Source organism: Taeniopygia guttata, chromosome 25 (genome assembly GCF_048771995.1).
Source record: "Taeniopygia guttata chromosome 25, bTaeGut7.mat, whole genome shotgun sequence".
NCBI lineage: Eukaryota > Metazoa > Chordata > Aves > Passeriformes > Estrildidae > Taeniopygia > Taeniopygia guttata.
In genome coordinates this window covers 2262206-2279883 of record NC_133050.1, presented here as the reverse complement: position 1 = coordinate 2279883, position 17678 = coordinate 2262206, and the positions used below count along the sequence as shown (strand labels likewise).

Sequence of the window (17678 nt, the reverse complement as noted above, 5' to 3'; positions counted from 1 at the left end):
TGTGTGCTTCCCTAAGTCTTATTTTTCCTTTCCTTCTGTGTCTACTTCTTCTATTTCTGTCCTCTTGCAAATTTTGATTAACTTAAAATTGAACAGGTGTAGTGTTTGTGAAGTTCAATGGGCCAAGGTAATGCTTTGAGAAGTGTTTTCTGTAGATTGAATATCAAATTAAATCTTTTGCCAAAGTTTCTCTGATTTCCTAAAGTTCCCAGCAAAAGCTGTTGTGTTGTTTTGAGTTCCTGAGAATCTCTTGTTGGTATTTCTCCAGGGAGTCCAGCTCAGAGGACACAAACAATTGTCAGTCCTTTTAAATGTCTCCTTGAGAGAGTTGTCTGGGGGATGGGGGTCAGGGCCTTTGTGTCCTGCTTGGCACAGCCCAGGCAGGGCTTTCACAGCCCCATCCCACACTCCATTTCCCAGCTGGAGCCGCTGGTGCCTCTGAGTTCTGCTGCCCCAGCCCCAGGGACGCTCTCCTTGTCTGCCCATTCCCCCAGGGTCTCTGGGCAGGGATGGCCTCAGTGGGGGCTGCTGACATCCTCAGCAACTTGGAGGCTGCTGCTGAATTTTACTGCTCCAGAGGCTTCTCCAGCCTTCAGCTCTCCAGTTCAGGAATTCAGTGGCCCAGGGCTTATTAACATTCAGAACACATTAACAAACCAAGTCTCTGGAAACAATTTGATCTAAGTTTTCAAATCTTTTCTGGTTAAGTAGAATTCAGAAGTGTATTTGAAGTATATTATACTAGCAAGACAGTGAAAAAAGATTTCCTAGGTCCTATTTAGGTTTTTTTCCCCTGTTAATTCACTGATATGTGCAATCTCCAATTGGCACTGAATCCAAGCACCTCCTCATGCAGTTTGAATAGATATGAAAATCAGATGTGGGTGTCAGAGGCTGCCTGGGGCACAGGGACCATGAAATTATCAAGTTTTCAATGATCTGTGAAAGAAGGAGGAGCAGCAACAAAACTTCCACACTGGAATTAGGAAGGGCAGCCTGTGGCCTATTTAGGATGCAGATTTGGGGAGTTCTGAAATAGGCATTGATTTTTTTAAGGGAAACAGCCCTTAAAAACAAAGGGGTCCAGGGAGGATGGACACATTTCAGGAAAGTAATCTTAAGGGGGAAGGAACAGCCTGTCCCAGTGTGGCAAAAGATGAGCTAGTGAGGAAAATGACTGTCCTGACTGCCCATGGAACTTTTGTAGGAACTCAGGAAAGAAGAGGGTGCATTAACTTTGGACAGAAGGTCAGGGAACTTAGCAAGTGTTTAAGGATGTTGTTAGGTCATGCAGAAAAAAAAGGAAAGAGGTGAAATCTCAATTAGAGATTAACCTGGCCAACTTGTGTGAAAAATAACAGAAAATATTTCTATAAATAAATTAATAGCAAAATGTGGTATAAGGAGAACCTCTACTCTTTATTGGATCCAGTGGAAAATATAGTAACTAAACATAAAGAAAAGGTCAAACTACTTAACACCTTGTTTGTATCAATTTTAGATATTAGGACAGGTTGTCCTCAGGACAAGAGTTCTGCTGAGCTGGTAGATGGGCACAGGGAGCAGAATGGCCCCTGTAATCCAGGAGGAAGCTGCTGCTGACCTGCTGAGCCACTCAGATGCTCACAGGTGGATGGGATCAGATGGTATCCATCCTAGGAGGATGAGGGAGCTGGTGGATGAGCTCCCCAAGCTGCTCCCCATCATTTACCATCAGTCCTGGCTCACCAGGGAGGTCCCAGAGCACTGGAGGTGCCAGTGTGAGCCCATCCCCAGGAAGGGCTGGAAGGAGGATCTGGGGAACTCCAGGCCTGTCAGCCTGACCTCGGTGCCCAGCAAGGTTATGGAACAGATCACCTTGAGTGCCACCACAGGGCACCCACAGGATGGCCGAGGGGTCAGAGCCAGCCAGCGTGGATTTAAGAGGGGCAGGTCCTGCCTGAGCACCCTGATCTCCTTTTATAACCAGGTGACCCACCTGTGGATGTGGGAAAGGCTGTGGATGTGTCCATCTGGACTTCAGCAAAGCCTTGGACACTGTCTCTGACAGCATTCCCTGGAAAAGCTGCAGCCCACGGCTTGGGCAGGTTCCCTCCTGGCTGGGAGATGGAAGAGCTGGCTGGAGGCTGGGCCCAGAGAGGGGTGGGGATGGTGCTGCACCCAGCTGGTGTCCAGTCCCTGGTGCTGTCCCCAGGGATCTGTGTTGGGCCCAGTCCTGTTTAACATCTTCACCGATGATCTGGGTGAGGGGATCGAGCCCACCATCCCCAAATTTGCAGGTGACACCGAGCTGGGTGTGAGTGTGGATCTGCTGGAGGGCAGGACAAGAAGACACAGCCTTCAGCTGCACCAGGGGAGGTTTAGGCTGGACAAGAGGAAGAAGTTCTTCACAGAAAGGGTGAGTGGGCACTGGAATGGGCAGGCCAGGGGGAAGGTGGCAGAGTCACTGTCCCTCTCCAGTGGCATTCAGTGGCATGGTCTGGGTGACAAGGCGGTATTAGGGCATTGGTTGGACTTGATGATCCCAAAGGTCTTTTCCAGCCTATTTGATTCTGTCATTCTGTGATGATTGGGACACTCTGGGGCCGTTGTGACCCTGCAGGGCCTCGTGGAACTAAGAGGACCATGGTGACACTGTGCAGCCCCATAGAACCAGGGCTCCATTGTGGTGCTCTGGGGCCCAATGGAACCAGGGAGTCCCCGTGACACTGGGTCCTGGTGGAACCACAGAGGCCATTGTGACACTGTGGGGCCTCGTGTAACCGAGGGGTTTCACCATTGTGACACTGAGAAACCAAGGAGAGCACTGGGAGAGTCCAGGGCCCAGGGGAACCAAGGGGACATTCTGACACTGTGGGGCCTCATGGAACCAAGGGGACATTGTGACATTGCAGGACCTTGTGTAACCAAGGGGCCACTGTGACACTCTGGGGCCTCCAGGAATCTGGAAGGCCCTTGTGACACTGTGTGGGCTCATGGAAACAAGGAATCCATTGTGACACTGAGGGGACTTGTGGAACCACAGAAAGCATTGTGACAGTGTGGGACCTCATGTGACCATGGGGCCTTTGTGACACCCTGGGGCCCCATGGAACCAAGGGGCCACTGTGAAACTGCGGCACCAACGAGAACATTGTGACACTGTGAAGCCCCACGGAACAAAGGAGTCCATTGTCGCATTTTGAGGCCCCATGGAACCAAGGAGTCCAGTGTGACAGTGCAGGGCCTGGTGCAACCAAAGGGACATTGTGACACTGAAGGGACACATGGAACCAAGGACATCTTTGCAGATGACACCAAGCTGGATGTGGGTGTGGATCTGCTGGAGGGTAGGAGGGCTCTGCACAGGGCCCTGGACAGGCTGGATCCAGGGACCAAATCCAACAAGGTGAGGTTTAACAAGTCCAAGTGCCGGGTCCTGCACTTTGGCCACAACAACCCCTGGAGCGCTACAGGCTGGGGACAGAGGGGCTGGACAGCAGCCAGGCAGAAAGGGACCTGCAGGGACTGATGGACAGCAGGCTGGACATGAGCCAGCAGTGTGCCCAGGTGGCCAAGAAGGCCAATGGCTCCTGGCCTGGATCAGGAATGGTGTGGCCAGCAGGAGCAGAGCTGCTGTGCCAGCACTGATCTGCCCCAGCTCTGCACACAGACATTGCTGCTGCAGCTCCAGAGAAGGCAACAAAAGGGCATCTCTGCAGAAAACTCTCTTGGGAGATCCTTGAGTTCCTTTGAAGCCACTAAGAGTGCAGCCCCTTATTTGCACAGTCTGTGGCCAGAGGGAGAGAAGCAAAATGAGAAATGGCACAAGGAAAGGCTTTCCTCTGTGGACAAGATTAAGAAAGTAAAACAAAGAAAAAGAAACTCCAAAATGAAACCAACAAGAAATATCAAAGAAGTCTTTTATTGCAAGTAATTTGCAGAAACTGGCCAGCAGGTTAATGTTCCTGAAAGCATCCAGTCATCAGTCTTCACACTGCAGCCTTGAGCTCCTGGTTCCTCAGGCTGTAGATCAGGGGGTTCAGGGCTGGAGGCACCACCGAGTACAGAACTGACAGGGCCAGATCCAGGGATGGGGAGGAGATGGAGGGGGTCTTCAGGTAGGTAAATGCAGCAGTGCTGATAAACAGAGAGACCACAGCCAGGTGAGGGAGGCACGTGGAAAAGGATTTATGCCGTCCCTGCTCAGAGGGGATCCTCAGCACGGCCCTGAAGATCTGCACATAGGAGAAAACAATGAACACAAAACAACAAAATGCTAAAAATATAGAAAACACAAGAAACCCAAGTTCTCTGAGATAGGATTTGGAGCAGGAGAGTGTCCTAGTTTAGGGCAAATTTGGGGAAAACCCTCTGAAAGGAGCCCCCAGGAAACAAACCCCCACGGCCCCTCCCCACCCACCTGGTTCAGGGAAAAATTTCTTCTGAGAGAGAAGTGGAAAAGAACCTGTTTATTCAAGGAACAAAGCACTCCCCAGCACCAAAACAATTAACAACACCAGATGACAACAAAACTCTTTCACCCCTCTGAAGAGATGAACAAATCCAGAAAGTCTTTCCTGGGAGTGGTCGCCCGGGTCTGGGCACTGGGGATTGCTCTCCAGCACTGGGGATGGCTGCTGCAGATCACAAAATGCAGGCTCCTGGTGTTCCTTGGTGTTTCCCAGATCCCAGTCCAGAGCAGGTTGGATGGTATTCAGGAAGAGGAAAGGAAAAAGCAACAGTCCAGGGAAAGAATTGGACTGCTTAGCTAACCTAACTAGGAAGCGAAGGCAAAAGCAGAAGCAAGCCAAGCAAGCAAAAGCCAGCCAGGCAGCACCAGCCTTTTCTAGACAGCAGACATGGGGGGAGGTGAACCAGCTGATAACAAGGCAAAACAAACCTTCACTTTCAGAGTCAGTTCTGAAAGCACAGAACATAGTATCAAACGTAAACAGAACACACGATTGGAGATACAAACACCATAACAGTCACCCTAGGACAATCACAAGTACTGCACTGAGAACTAAATTTGGGGTTTTCCTTTCAGTTTTTGAATAGCTGTAGTAATGACTAAAATGGTCTAGGTTTTATTAGGTAAAATGGTCTAGAAAAACCTAGAATTTTGCTTCCTTTTTAATATTTTTTTTCATTTAATGCAACCTTTCTATCCCTGAAATCAACATAACAAATAAGATATTAAACAGAAAGCAGGAAGAATGATGGACCTTCAGCATAGTGAATGTGAACACAGATTTCCAATATGTGATCACTTTATAAAGTGAATTTGATGTTAATTGAATAGGGTTAGGGGAGTAGAAAAATGCAACATGAGAAACAGTCTTTATGAACCAAAGTAAAAATGTGTGAGAACTAATGAGAGTGGTCACTGTTAATGAAGTTCATGGACTAGAAAAAATATGACAGAGTGCTGCTGACCTCTCTGAAATGGTTGAGTGTAGAGCTGCAATGAGATTCCAAAGTAAAGGCTGCGTGGAATCTCATTTGGAAAGTCCTTCAAGCAAAGACAAAGACAACCACAGAGAAAAAAAAAAAAAAAAAAAACTTAAAAGAGAAAGGTTCCTAATATTACAGTGACAGGACAGATGCCAAAAATTACTCTCCAATCACATCTACTTGCCAATTTAAATATACTGGAATTAAATCCTTAGGATTTAGATATAGCAAAATCACAGATGCTGGAAATGGTTACAATATAATAGATTTCTTTGCTGTGAGTATATATAACATTTGGAAATTATTCACCAAGGACTGTGTCATCAACTGTTTTCCAATGCAAAAAAAAACCTGCTCTCTTCAACAGTAGTTAATATCTTTTGATATCTAGTAGAGCTATCTTTTAAAATGGACATTTAGACATTAAATTAGAAAGAAGATAAAAATGACTGTTTTGAGGAAAATAGTCATGAAAATGTTTATTTTACACATCTGAAGCAGAATGTCAGTACTTAACAAATCCTAATCAAAATGAAAGTCATCTGGAATATATCAATCCAGACATAACTAAATAACCAAATAACCAACCAAAAACCAAGCAACCAAAGAACACACAAACAGACAAACCGAAGACACTGAGACATCTGAAGCTGTTTTCAGGGCATTGCCAGCTCTTCCTGCCTTGTTGGTGGCCTCTGGTGACCCTTCCAGGCCTGTATCCATGGCTATGGCTGATCCTAGGGCTGGTCCTGCTTTTCAGAATGAATTTTGATTCCTTATTTTAAGCAGGATTTCTGCTTATAATCTACTCACTCCGTTTGATTTCTGCTTTGTCCTAATTCATCTCTCTCTCATTGATGGGCAGGATCTTGGGGGGCAACTGTGTCAAAAGCCTTATAAAAATCCATTTAAGTCAGCAGGCAGCTCTGACACATCTTCCAGGATAACCATGTGGTGCACAGCACCCACTTTCTCAGAAGCTCTTCAACCATGACAGCTGCAGCAGGATTTCCTGTGTGAGGAGGTGCTGCCAAAATGGTCCTGTGGCTCCAGGGGCTTTCAGCTGATGGTGGGGTGTGGGGGTCAGGCAAAGACATTAGAAGGAGAAGAAAGCAGAACCCAGGAACTTTGTCAGAGAAATAGAATTTTTTTTCTTTTCTTGGCAAAAGGGTTACTAGAATCTCACTAGTGCCACCATCAGGGTGGCCTCTTGCTGGCCCTTTCATGTCTCCTCCATCTTCCCCACAGGGAACACTGTCCCCAGCTGAGCAGGGAGCTGCAGAGCCAGAGCCTGTGGGTGGCCTTCTGCCCCAAGTGTGGGCAGGACTGTTCCGACAACAACAGCACCTCCTGGATTTCGGCAAGGTGGAGGGGAGGTCTCCCTGCCTGTCTGTTGGTCCCCCAGCAACTCTCCTGACTGTCTGCTGGTCTCTGGTGACTCTTCAGGGGAGCTGATGGCAAATTGTATGTAAGTCCTCTCCACCCCACTCAGAAAACCTGGTAGTCTCTAGTGGACTGCTGCAGAGAGGGCAAGCTGGATTTCTTTCTGCCTGCTGCAGGATACCAGGCAGAACTGCTGGTGACAGGGAAGAGCAGAAGCCACGTCATTCTTAGTGACCTGACAGATGGGGCAGCTCCACTCTGTCTCGTGGCCATGTCTGCCTGTTGCAGCAGAAGGGGACAGATGAGGACTAGGCATGCTTGGCAGGAGTCAAGAATCAATCCGGTCTGGACCCAGGCTTGGCTGGCACCAAAATTCAAGCAGTGAAGGATGAGACCTCATATCCATCCCCCAGTGCTGTCACAATCCACCACTCAGTGGTGGATCCTACAGAGGGACATCAGCACCTGAATATAAACAGAAAGGAGTGCAAGGTCGCAAAGCACTCACACGTGATGTTATCCTCCACCATCCAGTGACATCACAATGGGACATCATGGCACGCCTTTGTTCCCTCTCACCTCAGCACACAGGTCTGGGACTGCTGGCAGATATTGCCATGGGGACAGACATGGAGGGTCACCAGAGGCCAGCAGCCAGGCTGGGTCAGTGCCCTGAGAACAGCCCCCACGGCCCAGTGCTTCTGGGTGGCCTCATGCCCAGGGGCTTGCCAGGACTAATCCATTGAAAATGGCATTTTCCAGACTCTGTGTGGCCCTGGTTGAGACAAAGGCAGGAGGGAATACACTAGGGCAGGTAGTGGCTGGCAGGGGCTGTGGAGAGCAGCATCCTGCACAGAACAGTGGCAGAGATGCAGGAGAAGCCAGCAAACTGGAGGCCACCTCCACCAGGGCTCCCAGTAAACTTTCCCTTCTGTGCCTGTCACTGCAGAGCAGGACCAACCCCAGGAGGAGAGGATTTTCTCCAGTTTCAAGATAATCTACATTCTCTTGCTTGTTGACCACAGGGAACTGATAGAAAAACAAATAAAAGGAAAGCAAGGTATAAAACAAATTGGTTTCTACTAATGAGGCTTTAATTACACTCCTCGAATCTCCAATTTCCAGCGCCTTCAAAAAACCACTTCTTTCATGCCATCAAGTCAGTTATTTCCATATCTAACTAGCTCAATAACCAGTTAGCCACTTACCTACTTAACAGCTCTCAGAACAAAATTGCATTCAATTAAGTTATGATATCAAAGTTAATCATAGTCAAAGGCTTCAGCTACTTTTCACATTACACAGGAAATCATGTGTCTTAGTACTGTTAAAATCTGCTTGAAGCTGCAACTTTGGATTTAGCATGTGCCCGATTTATCTGATGCATACTGTATATATTCGATAGCCAATAAAAATAAAAGGTACGTATGAAATAAAAGGTACGTATGAAAGATGCGTTGAATCAGTTATATATCACTAAAACTTTCTGAAAGACTAAATGTGGTCTGCATTAATTCTGAAGTTCATCAGCTGCCTACATTTTTCTATTCTTAAAATGTAAAATTGTACTGCTTTCAAAAGTAAGAACCTTCCTTAAACTGCTAAGTAAAAAGTTGTTTGCAACATATTACTTCAAACAAGAAGTGTTTCACAAATATTTTACAAAACTTAGTGATAATATTCTCTTCTTGCAAAATTTCACATTCCTGTACAGACCCAAGCCAATTGTGCTTAAGCAATCATAATTACTGCACTATTACTGTGTTCTTCTACACTACAAAGTACATATTATTTAATGTCAGTAACTTCATTTTATAAGCTAAATTAAAAGTTTAAGACTTTCCATTAGGAATCAAAGTGTATCTGACAGTATTTCAGAGATTAAAATGTGTGAAAATACCACAAATACATGAAATTGCATTCCTATACAGCATGTAAACATAGTAAAATATCATGATCATGACAGTTACATTTTTCCACTCTAATCTTTTTCTGAAGATTTGCATGTGTACCAGGTAACTGGGCTGGGCTTGGTGTATCCCTGGAGGGCCCCAGGAGCTCTGCTCCCAGTCAGCTGAATGTTGGCACAAGGGTACCAGCCCTGGGCAGGAGCCAGTACAGGGCCCCTCCTGCAGGAGAAGGGAACAGGCCCTGCTTGGTAACTTTCATTTTGGCCACTTCTGTGAACAGGTAAGAAAGGTCAAAATGAAACCTTTCCCAGCTATTTGCCTCTGCTTTATCTTTTTAGGTGCCAGAACTCTGTGTCACAGATGGTCTGGGTGTGTGCTGAGCAATGCAGCCCCCACAAAGCCCTTGGTTTCCCCACAAGTTGCCATGCCTTGTTCCCAGGTGTGCCCAGCTCTGGCAGGAGAAAGAGCCTGCAGCGCCGTGCCCTGCCCAGCCGGGGCTCTCTGGCACAGAGCAGCAGCAGCGCCAGCACCTCTCAATCCGCTCTTTCCTTATCTTCTCCTGGGACACAGAAGCCTCTGGAAATCAGCACCACCAGTCGTGTTCCCAGCTCGGAGCAGCTCCTGCTGGCAGACAGATCCTGCCAGTTCGACAGCTTCTGGAGGGGCAGAGGTGCAGACTAACATGAACAGGAGTCCTAGTGGGTCCATTTGTTTAATAGAGCTTAGTAAAAAAAAAAAAAAAATTCTTTATATTGTGTTCAATAGCTAGAATCCTATTCCTGCCCTGCCTGATACCCTGCTTTATTAAGTTAATATACTCAGTAGTGTGTGGTAGGTAAGGGACAGGCGAGCGGAAGACCACGCGATGTCACGGAAAGATAGACCCCTCCCCCTCTCTCTCTCTTCCCCACTTATCTATTAACCCCAGAAGTCCCAGAAGAATGTAGCCACACCTGCTCTGGTAAATTTCCACTACCCGACTAACCCCTGAGACCCCCAACCCCCCTCTGACGTAGCAAAAACCCCCAAAACTATTTAAACCCACGAGATAGGATAATAAATGCTTTTCAACCGTCTGCCATATTGGTGTCTGCGTGTGTTGACTAGCCCGAGCAGCCTGGAGGGACCAGGCTGCCGTGCTGTTCCCTGAACCAGGTCTCTGGTTGTCCTTTATAAAGGCAACATACTGGTGCCGAAACCCGGGACAAAAGAAGAAAAAAAGGAAAAATTCCCCCGGCGGACGGGATACACCAGGACAGAAGCAGCGGCCGGAACGGTCAGACCGTATCTAGGCGTAGGGGAGATGTCCCCGGGGCCCGCGAGCGTCATGGGCAGCGTCGCATGGGTCGTGAGTATGAAGCAATGGAGTATCGAGTTTAAGCTCAGGGACTTTTATCTTGCTATAGCAAGGCTGCCTGAGCTTGGAGTAACCGAATGCTCAGTGGATGCTATGCATCCGGGAATATGGGAACAGTATACAGCCACGCTAGCCGGGGAGGCAAAATCCTCAGGCAGTGGCGAGAGCGTTACGGCACGGGGCAAGGTAGAAAAAACCCCGCGCAAGGCAATAGAAAAGCAAGAGACGCGGAGTGCAGCGCATATGTGTTTATTAGTTAGACCTGAGCTCGGGACGGGGGCGAAAGCGCAGACCGTCCCTGGGGACAGTCCGCCCGAGAACAGAAACCCGGGGGGGCACAGCGCGACAACCCCTTCCCCGGATCAGAGCCCAGCCCGGCCCCGCTGCGGAGCGGAGCCCAGCCCGGCACAGAGGAGCGCTGCCGCCGGAGCCCGGAGCGGCGCGTTCCGAGCGCCACTTCCCCGCCAGCGCACCGAGCGGAGCGGCACCGGGCCCCGCCGCAGAAGCCCCCCGGGACACCCCCGCCGCAAAAAACCCCCGGGGAACCCCCGCCGCAAAAAAACCCCGAAAAGCCGCGGCTTCCCAATCCGTCCCGCCGCCGCCGCCGATCGGAGATCCGCTGTCAGAGGCGCAGCCGCGCGCGGAGTGCTTTTGGCGGGAGCTGGCAGGAGAAGCCAGAATCGCGGAAACCGCGGCTCGGGAAGAATCCCCGGCCGCGTGGCCATGCTGCCGCCTTGAAAATGGCGCCGGGTGCCGCAGAGGGGGGCGGGGCGCAAGAAATCTCGGCGCGAAAACTCGGACACCGCGCGATTTCAGGGGTGCGCGTGCGCGGGAGAAAGAGGCGGAGAGCGGCTCGGGGCACAGAGCCAACCAGCGGCCGCGCCGGGCGCCGCCACCATATAAGGGAAAAACCACCCCCCGCGAGGGGCGCGGCGAGCCGGGGGGGCGGGAACGGCCCCTCCCCCGAGGGGAGGAGCGAGCTCGGAGCCGAACAAAACGGCGCGGAGCCCCGGAAGTGCCCTGGCATTTGACTTCCGCCGCAGAGCCTGGCGACAACTCTGCCGGCTCCTCCGAGCCAGCGGGGGCCAGCCGGAACTCCGAAACAAAAGATACGAAACCAGCACAGTTTAAAACAAAACCAAATAGAGTTCTAAGCCGCACCGAAAAGCAGTCACAATCGCTAAGGAATGCGGGTCCCAGCCCCCGGAAACACGGAACGGGGGTGGGGGGGGGAGCGCGCGGGCGAACCCAGCCTCCTCCCACCGCAAATAGCAGCGCCTCTACCCTGGGCCAGCAGGGAATGCCCCGATACGGGACCCCTGGGTAGCCCTAGCCATGAAAGTGGGGAGAAAGCCCCCGGGAATGTGTGGAAGACATGCCGCCTCTGTGGCAGTCAGGACCCCCACGTGGTGAGACTATGAGAGCCACTGCTGCACACCCACTGCTGCCAGCAAAACCTGACCCTCAAAACAAAACTAATGAGAAACTGTGAGTCTTGTTTACAGGACACGCTGGTAAACCATCCCCGTGACACATACACCCCTGCTCCAGAAGGAGATGACAGACCACCAAACTGCCAGACAACACCTGAGAATCCCACGGTGGTGAGATCCAAACATGCACAGTGTCTTTCTTCATGCAATTTTGCTGTTTAGAGGCTTGTGGCCAGGAAAACAAGCTAGCCCAAGCCACTACCCTCATCAGCTATTTAGGTGGGTCGTGCAACAAGTAACAAGGTGCTCAAAAAAGTCACCATAATAAATACCCCATCCTTCGTGTTCCACATAGCCAGCCTGTTTAGAAGCTACCTTACTAACCCTAAATGAAACCAAATCAAACCTGACTAACCCCTATTAGTTTTGCTATGATATTAAACCCACTTTTCTGCGAAGGCATTGCTTTAAATACCCCCTTCAGTTACTCCACAGCCAATACCCCCCACCAGTACAGATAAGACACTCCCCGCAGAAGAATCACCCTGAGTCAAATCACAGGGCAGGGCAGATGTTTTGAGAATGCAACCTTAGCAAAGCAGAAAAACAACTTCTGCACTAAAGTTGTCAAGCCTGACAGAAAAACCAACAAGTGAATGACCCCATCTGCATCTAGGCTGTGAATTTGCCAGAGATCCAGAGTGAATCCTTATATGTTCCTTGCCAAGTTTAATAACTCTATCGATTTCTGTGTTCAAGTTCTGATTGTCCCCAGGGTCTTGTATCACTCAGACGAAGAGATATACCATCTTCTCGAAGAACCTGACAGACTCCACAAAAGGGAAATCATCACAGGTATAACCATCGCGATGCTGCTCGGCTTGGGAGCAGCTGGCACAGCCACGGGTGTCTCAGCCATCGCAACCCAGCAGCACGGACTCTCTCAGCTGCAAATGACCATCAACGAGGACCTGCAGAGGATCGAGAAATCCATCTCCTACCTAGAGAAATCAGTCTCTTCGCTTTCAGAAGTAGTTTTACAAAATAGGCGAAGTCTGGACCTTTTGTTTATGCAGCAGGGGGGATTGTGTGCAGCTTTGAAGGAGGAATGCTGCTTTTATGCAGATCATACAGGAGTCGTTAAAGACTCCATGGCAGAACTCCGAGACAGACTGGCTCAGAGAAAGAGAGACAGGGAGACCCAGCAGAGCTGGTTTGAATCCTGGTTCAATCAATCACCTTGGCTCACCACTTTAATTTCCGCCCTGGCAGGTCCACTGGCAATACTGCTTTTAGCTATTACCATAAGACCATGCCTGCTGAACAAACTAGTCTCGTTTGTTCAGGCCCGTCTGGAAAGGGCAAACATTCTGTTTATAGGCCACCAACAAATGCTGTAAACCAAAAAACTGCAAACACAGTCAGTAGCCAAAGCCTTCAGCACCTGCCTTGAAAAATCTACCCAGATCTACTAAACCACCCTTTCCTTAACAAGTTGCAAGTTTGTACCTCACTCCAGTGCCTATACCTACGACTACCTCATTTTGTATGTAATAAGGAGGGGGGAGATGTGGTAGGTAAGGGACAGGCGAGCGGAAGACCGCGCGATGTCACGGAAAGATAGACCCCTCCCCCTCTCTCTTCCCCACGTTATCTATTAACCCCAGAAGCCCCAGAAGAATGTAGCCACACCTGCTCTGGTAAATTTCCACTACCCGACTAACCCCTGAGACCCCCAACCCCCCTCTGACGTAGCAAAAACCCCCAAAACTATTTAAACCCACGAGATAGGATAATAAAGGCTTTTCGACCGTCTGCCATATTGGTGTCTGCGTGTGTTGATTAGCCCGAGCAGCCTGGAGAGACCAGGCTGCCGTGCTGTTCCCTGAACCAGGTCCCTGGTTGTCCTTTATAAAGGCAACAGGGGTTGGTCAGTGGGGTTGGTCAGTGGGGTTGGTCAGTGGGGTGGGGTTGGTGGGTGGGATTGGTCAGTGGGGTGGCCTTGGGGTGGGGTTGGTCAGTGGGGTGGGGTTGGTCAGTGGGGGTGGGTTTGGGGTGGAGTTGGTCAGTGGGGTGGAGTTCATCAGTGGGGTGGGTTTGGGGCGGGGTTGGTCAATGGTGTGGTCTTGGGTGGGGTTGGGGTGGCCTTGGTCAGTGGGGTTTTTCAGTGGGCTTGGTCAGTGGGGTTGGTTGGTCAGTGGGGTGAGGTTGGTCAGTGGGGCGGGTTGGTCAGTGGGGTTGGTCAGTGGGGTTTGTCAGTGGGGTGGGGTTGGTAAGTGGGGCAGGCTGGTCAGTGGGGCAGGTTGGTCAGTGGGGTAGGGTTGGTCAGTGGGGTGGGGTTGGTCAGTGGGGTTGGTCAGTGGGGTGGTGTTGGTCAGTGAGGCGGGTTGGTCAGTGGGGCGGGTTAGTCAGTGGGGTGGGGTTGGTCACTGGGGTTGGTCAGTGGGGCGGGGTTTGTCAGTGGGGCAGATTGGTCAGTGGGGTTGGTCAGTGGGGGTGGTCAGTGGGGCTGGTCAGTCGGGTTGGGGTTGGTCAGTGGGGTGGGGTTGGTCAGTGGGGTGGGGTTGGTCAGTGGGGAGGGTAGGACAGTGGGGTTGGTCAGTGGGGTTGGTCAGTGGGGTGGGGTTGGTCAGTGGAGTTGGTCAGTGGGGTTGGGGTTGGTCAGTGGGGTTGGTCAGTGGGGTTGGTCAGTGGGGCGGGGTTGGTCTGTGGGGTTGGGGTTGGTCAGTGGGGTTGGTCAGTGGGGTTGGGGTTGGTCAGTGGGGTTGGGGTTGGTCAGTGGGGTTAGTCAGTGGGGTGGATTGGTCAGTGGGGTGGGGTTGGTCAGTGGGGTTGGTCAGTGGGGTTGGTCAGTGGGGTTGGTCAGTGGGGCGGGGTTGGTCTGTGGGGTTGGGGTTGGTCAGTGGGGTTGGGGTTGGTCAGTGGGGTGGATTGGTCAGTGGGGTGGGGTTGGTCAGTGGGGTGGGGTTGGTCAGTGGGGAGGGTTTGTCAGTGGGGTTGGTCAGTGGGGCGGATTGGTCAGTGGGGTGGGGTTGGTCACTGGGGCGGGGTTGGTCAGTGGGGTTGGGGTTGGTCAGTGGGGCGGGGTTGGTCAGTGGGGTTGGGGTTGGTAAGTGGGGCGGGGTTGGTCAGTGGGGCGGGGTTGGTCAGTGGGGTTGGGGTTGGTCAGTGGGGTTGGTCAGTGGGGTGGGGTTTGTCAGTGGGGTGGGAATTGGGGTGAATTTCCCATTTTTTGAGCTGATTCTCCCAATTTTTGGCCTGAATCTTCCCTTTTTTGGGGTGAATCCCCCCATTTTTGAGCTGAATTCCCCCATTTTTAACTGAATATCCCAGTTTTGGCCTGAATTCCTTAATTTTTTGGCCTGAATCTCCCCATTTTTGGGCTGAATCTCCCCATTTTTGATTTGAGCTTCCCATTTCTGAGCTGAATCTGTCGCTGTCGAGGCAGGACGGGAATGAGAAGACTGATTCAGAAGGCCGTGAGAGTGAAACTCCAATTTATTCAAAATACACTGCTCTTTTATACAGAGCTTCGCAAAGGTTAAATCCATTGGTCCTAAAGTGAAAACAAGCTACAACATTGGTTCAGAGTGCCTGACGCACAGTGATAGAACTTAACTATAAACAGTGTGAGAACAAGAGAGATCAAGAATTATTTACATTCCTTCCCAGCTCTTTCCCAGGCTTTTGCCTGGCTAGAAACTCTCAGTTTCTTTTCTTTGACTGAATCTGAGTCCCACATGTCCTCTCTTTTAGTTTAAAAAAGAAGGCAGTGTTTGTCTCCTCTCTGCAAGGTCTCTTGCAGAAGAGAGGACAAACACGACTCCGAGGTTCACTAGTTGATGATTCAAAACCTCATTGAATGTTGGCTCAGATCGGTCAAAGAGATTCCAAGCTTATATTTTTCAAGGAATCAGTTACCAACTCTAAGATAGTAACAACTCACTGTCAGACTGTCAACAGACTGACAGTCCAACTTGTCAAAACCCATTTCCCAGTGTGAGTATGACCTGACAGAAAAGAAGGTATTTACAACATGTGCACATACCCAAATCAGCCAAATTTGAATTTGACAAAATGAGTAACATCTCTCTGCCAGAGCTGCAAAGCCTTTAGGTCTCTGGGATCTGTCCCAGCCAGTAAGGTGCAGTAGGTTTGCCTTGATTGGCATTCATCAGAATTACTTTTGCAAGGTGTGTGCACTTAATAGAAAAACCATGCAAGGCTTTGCCTGTGCAATCATGTCCTCAATGGACAGCTTGAGTGATGAAATCGAACTTAGGTCCAAACTACATCCTCAAGGCTTTCAAAACAATTGATTGAAATTGACCCAATTCAGAAAGGACCAAATTCACAACACTTGAGAAACCTCTGAAATGCCATGAAATCTCTGAAATGCCATGGCCACAGCCCTTAATTCAATCACTTGGGCTGAGTTTGATCCGTGGCTTCCCAGGACTTTGAGCTGTTAGTGAAAACACGCAGCTCTTTCCGCTGTTAGTGAAAACACGCAGCTCTTTCCGCCTTTTTTGTTTTGTTTTGTTTTTTTTTTTTTTTTTTAAGAGCCAGCGGTGGACTCTAGGACCCAGCCCCGCTAGGAAAGGCGGAGGACCTGGCCCCGTGGGCAAGGCCATGTGTCCCAAACCCGGCCGGGGGGAGCCCAGACTCTCTGCCGAGCCAAGAGTCCCCCGGCCTCCTTTTGGTATTTCCTGGGATCCCTGAACTTGGGATCCCCGGGGCACTCTAAGACCACTGATAAATGAGTGGCCTCTCCCAACCTCATACATCAGTGCACGCCCCCAACAGACTCTGAGAAGCTTAGAAATTCCTCTGAGCTTCTGCCCTTCCCCCACCCTGCCTAGCCATGGTTTCTTCCACAGCTCTTCGGCATCCCGCTCCGCAACCCACGAGAGCAGGATCCGCAGGGTGCGAGGTGCGGCTGTTTCCCCGCAATATAGGATTTCACCCGGGCTCCAAGACTCTCTGCACCACCCACGCCCGCCCAATACAAGGGGCTGCTCTCCTGTCCCCGAGTGTCTGTGCTGCTGCGGAATAAAACCGATCGCTGCACAGCTCCCTGACTTGCGGCCCCACGCCCCTCAGTCCCAGCTCCGGGACGAGCAGCAGTGGTGCTGCTGCTGCCCAAGCCGGTGTCCCCCCCCGCCGGCTCCCCCTCGGAGGGGCAGAGTTCGGTACACTCTGGAGGGGACGAAGGGCTGGACTCATTGTCCAACACGGGGCTCTTGGCCACCGAATTGCGGGGCGGAACCGCGGCGCCCTGTGGGCGCCCCTCCCCCGCGTCTCGCGGGGCGGGCGCTGCGGCCGCATCTCCCGGCGGGGCCGGGGGCGGCGGCGGCGGCTCTTCCAGCCGGAACGCAGGAGGCAGCGCCGTGGCTGCGGCTGTTCCTCCCGGGAGTGACGCCGGTGGTTCCAGGTTGGGCGGAGTCGCTGCTGCTGCTGCTTCCGGAGCAGCGGTGGGCGTGACAGTGAAGTCCGTCGTCAGCAGGGCTGGCGCCTCCAGCGCGGGAGTCGGAATTCCTGCGGGTGGCGGCGGGCGTGCCAGGGGATGGACCGAAGGCTGCATCACCGGGTGCGCAGGCTCCATCAGCAAAGGAGTCGGGGGGCGACACCCGCCCCCGCTGCGCCCGGCGCCGCGGGCAGCGCTGGTCCCCCCGCAAATGCAGTTTGGAAGGGGGGAGGCTGCGGAGCCGCGGGCGGCGGCGGCTCCCGCCAGTCCGGGGCCGCCCCGTGCACTCCATGCAATGCCGGGTGTGCCGAAGCTGGTAGCTGTGGCAAAGGCACCCCGGCCCCCTCGGGAGGGGCGGGCAGTGTCGGCGGTACCGCTCTCTGCGCAGGGGGCGGCCGCGCAGCCAGCCGCCACACGGGCTGCGGTGCGGTCCGCCTCCGGGATCCCGAAACGTTCTGGTCGGAATCCCTGCCTGTGTAAAAGGTTATGTCGATGCCCGCCCAAATCACAGCCAGGTCGGACGTGGTGGCGTCTCCTTCGCGCATTCGCGCCGTGAGACGGCGTCCAATGTTGAGCCAGACCTTACGATCAAAGGGGAACGTTGGATTTACAGAAAATCCCCAGTCCCGGGCCCAACACAAAAGTCTGATCAGGGCCTTCTCAGAGAGCCAAGCTCCGAGAAGAGGGAAACT

At 51.5% G+C, this 17678-nt stretch overlaps 1 non-coding gene across 1 annotated transcript in view; it reads right to left on the bottom strand.

Annotated features, from left to right (window-relative positions):
• Positions 1-17678, bottom strand: part of LOC116807514 (nuclear pore membrane glycoprotein 210) — a 150741-nt gene that overhangs the window by 95308 nt on the left and 37755 nt on the right. The window contains exon 5 of the transcript XR_012051895.1: positions 16606-17567. This is a non-coding gene — a transcript (nuclear pore membrane glycoprotein 210). The remainder of the gene's footprint in view (positions 1-16605; positions 17568-17678) is intronic.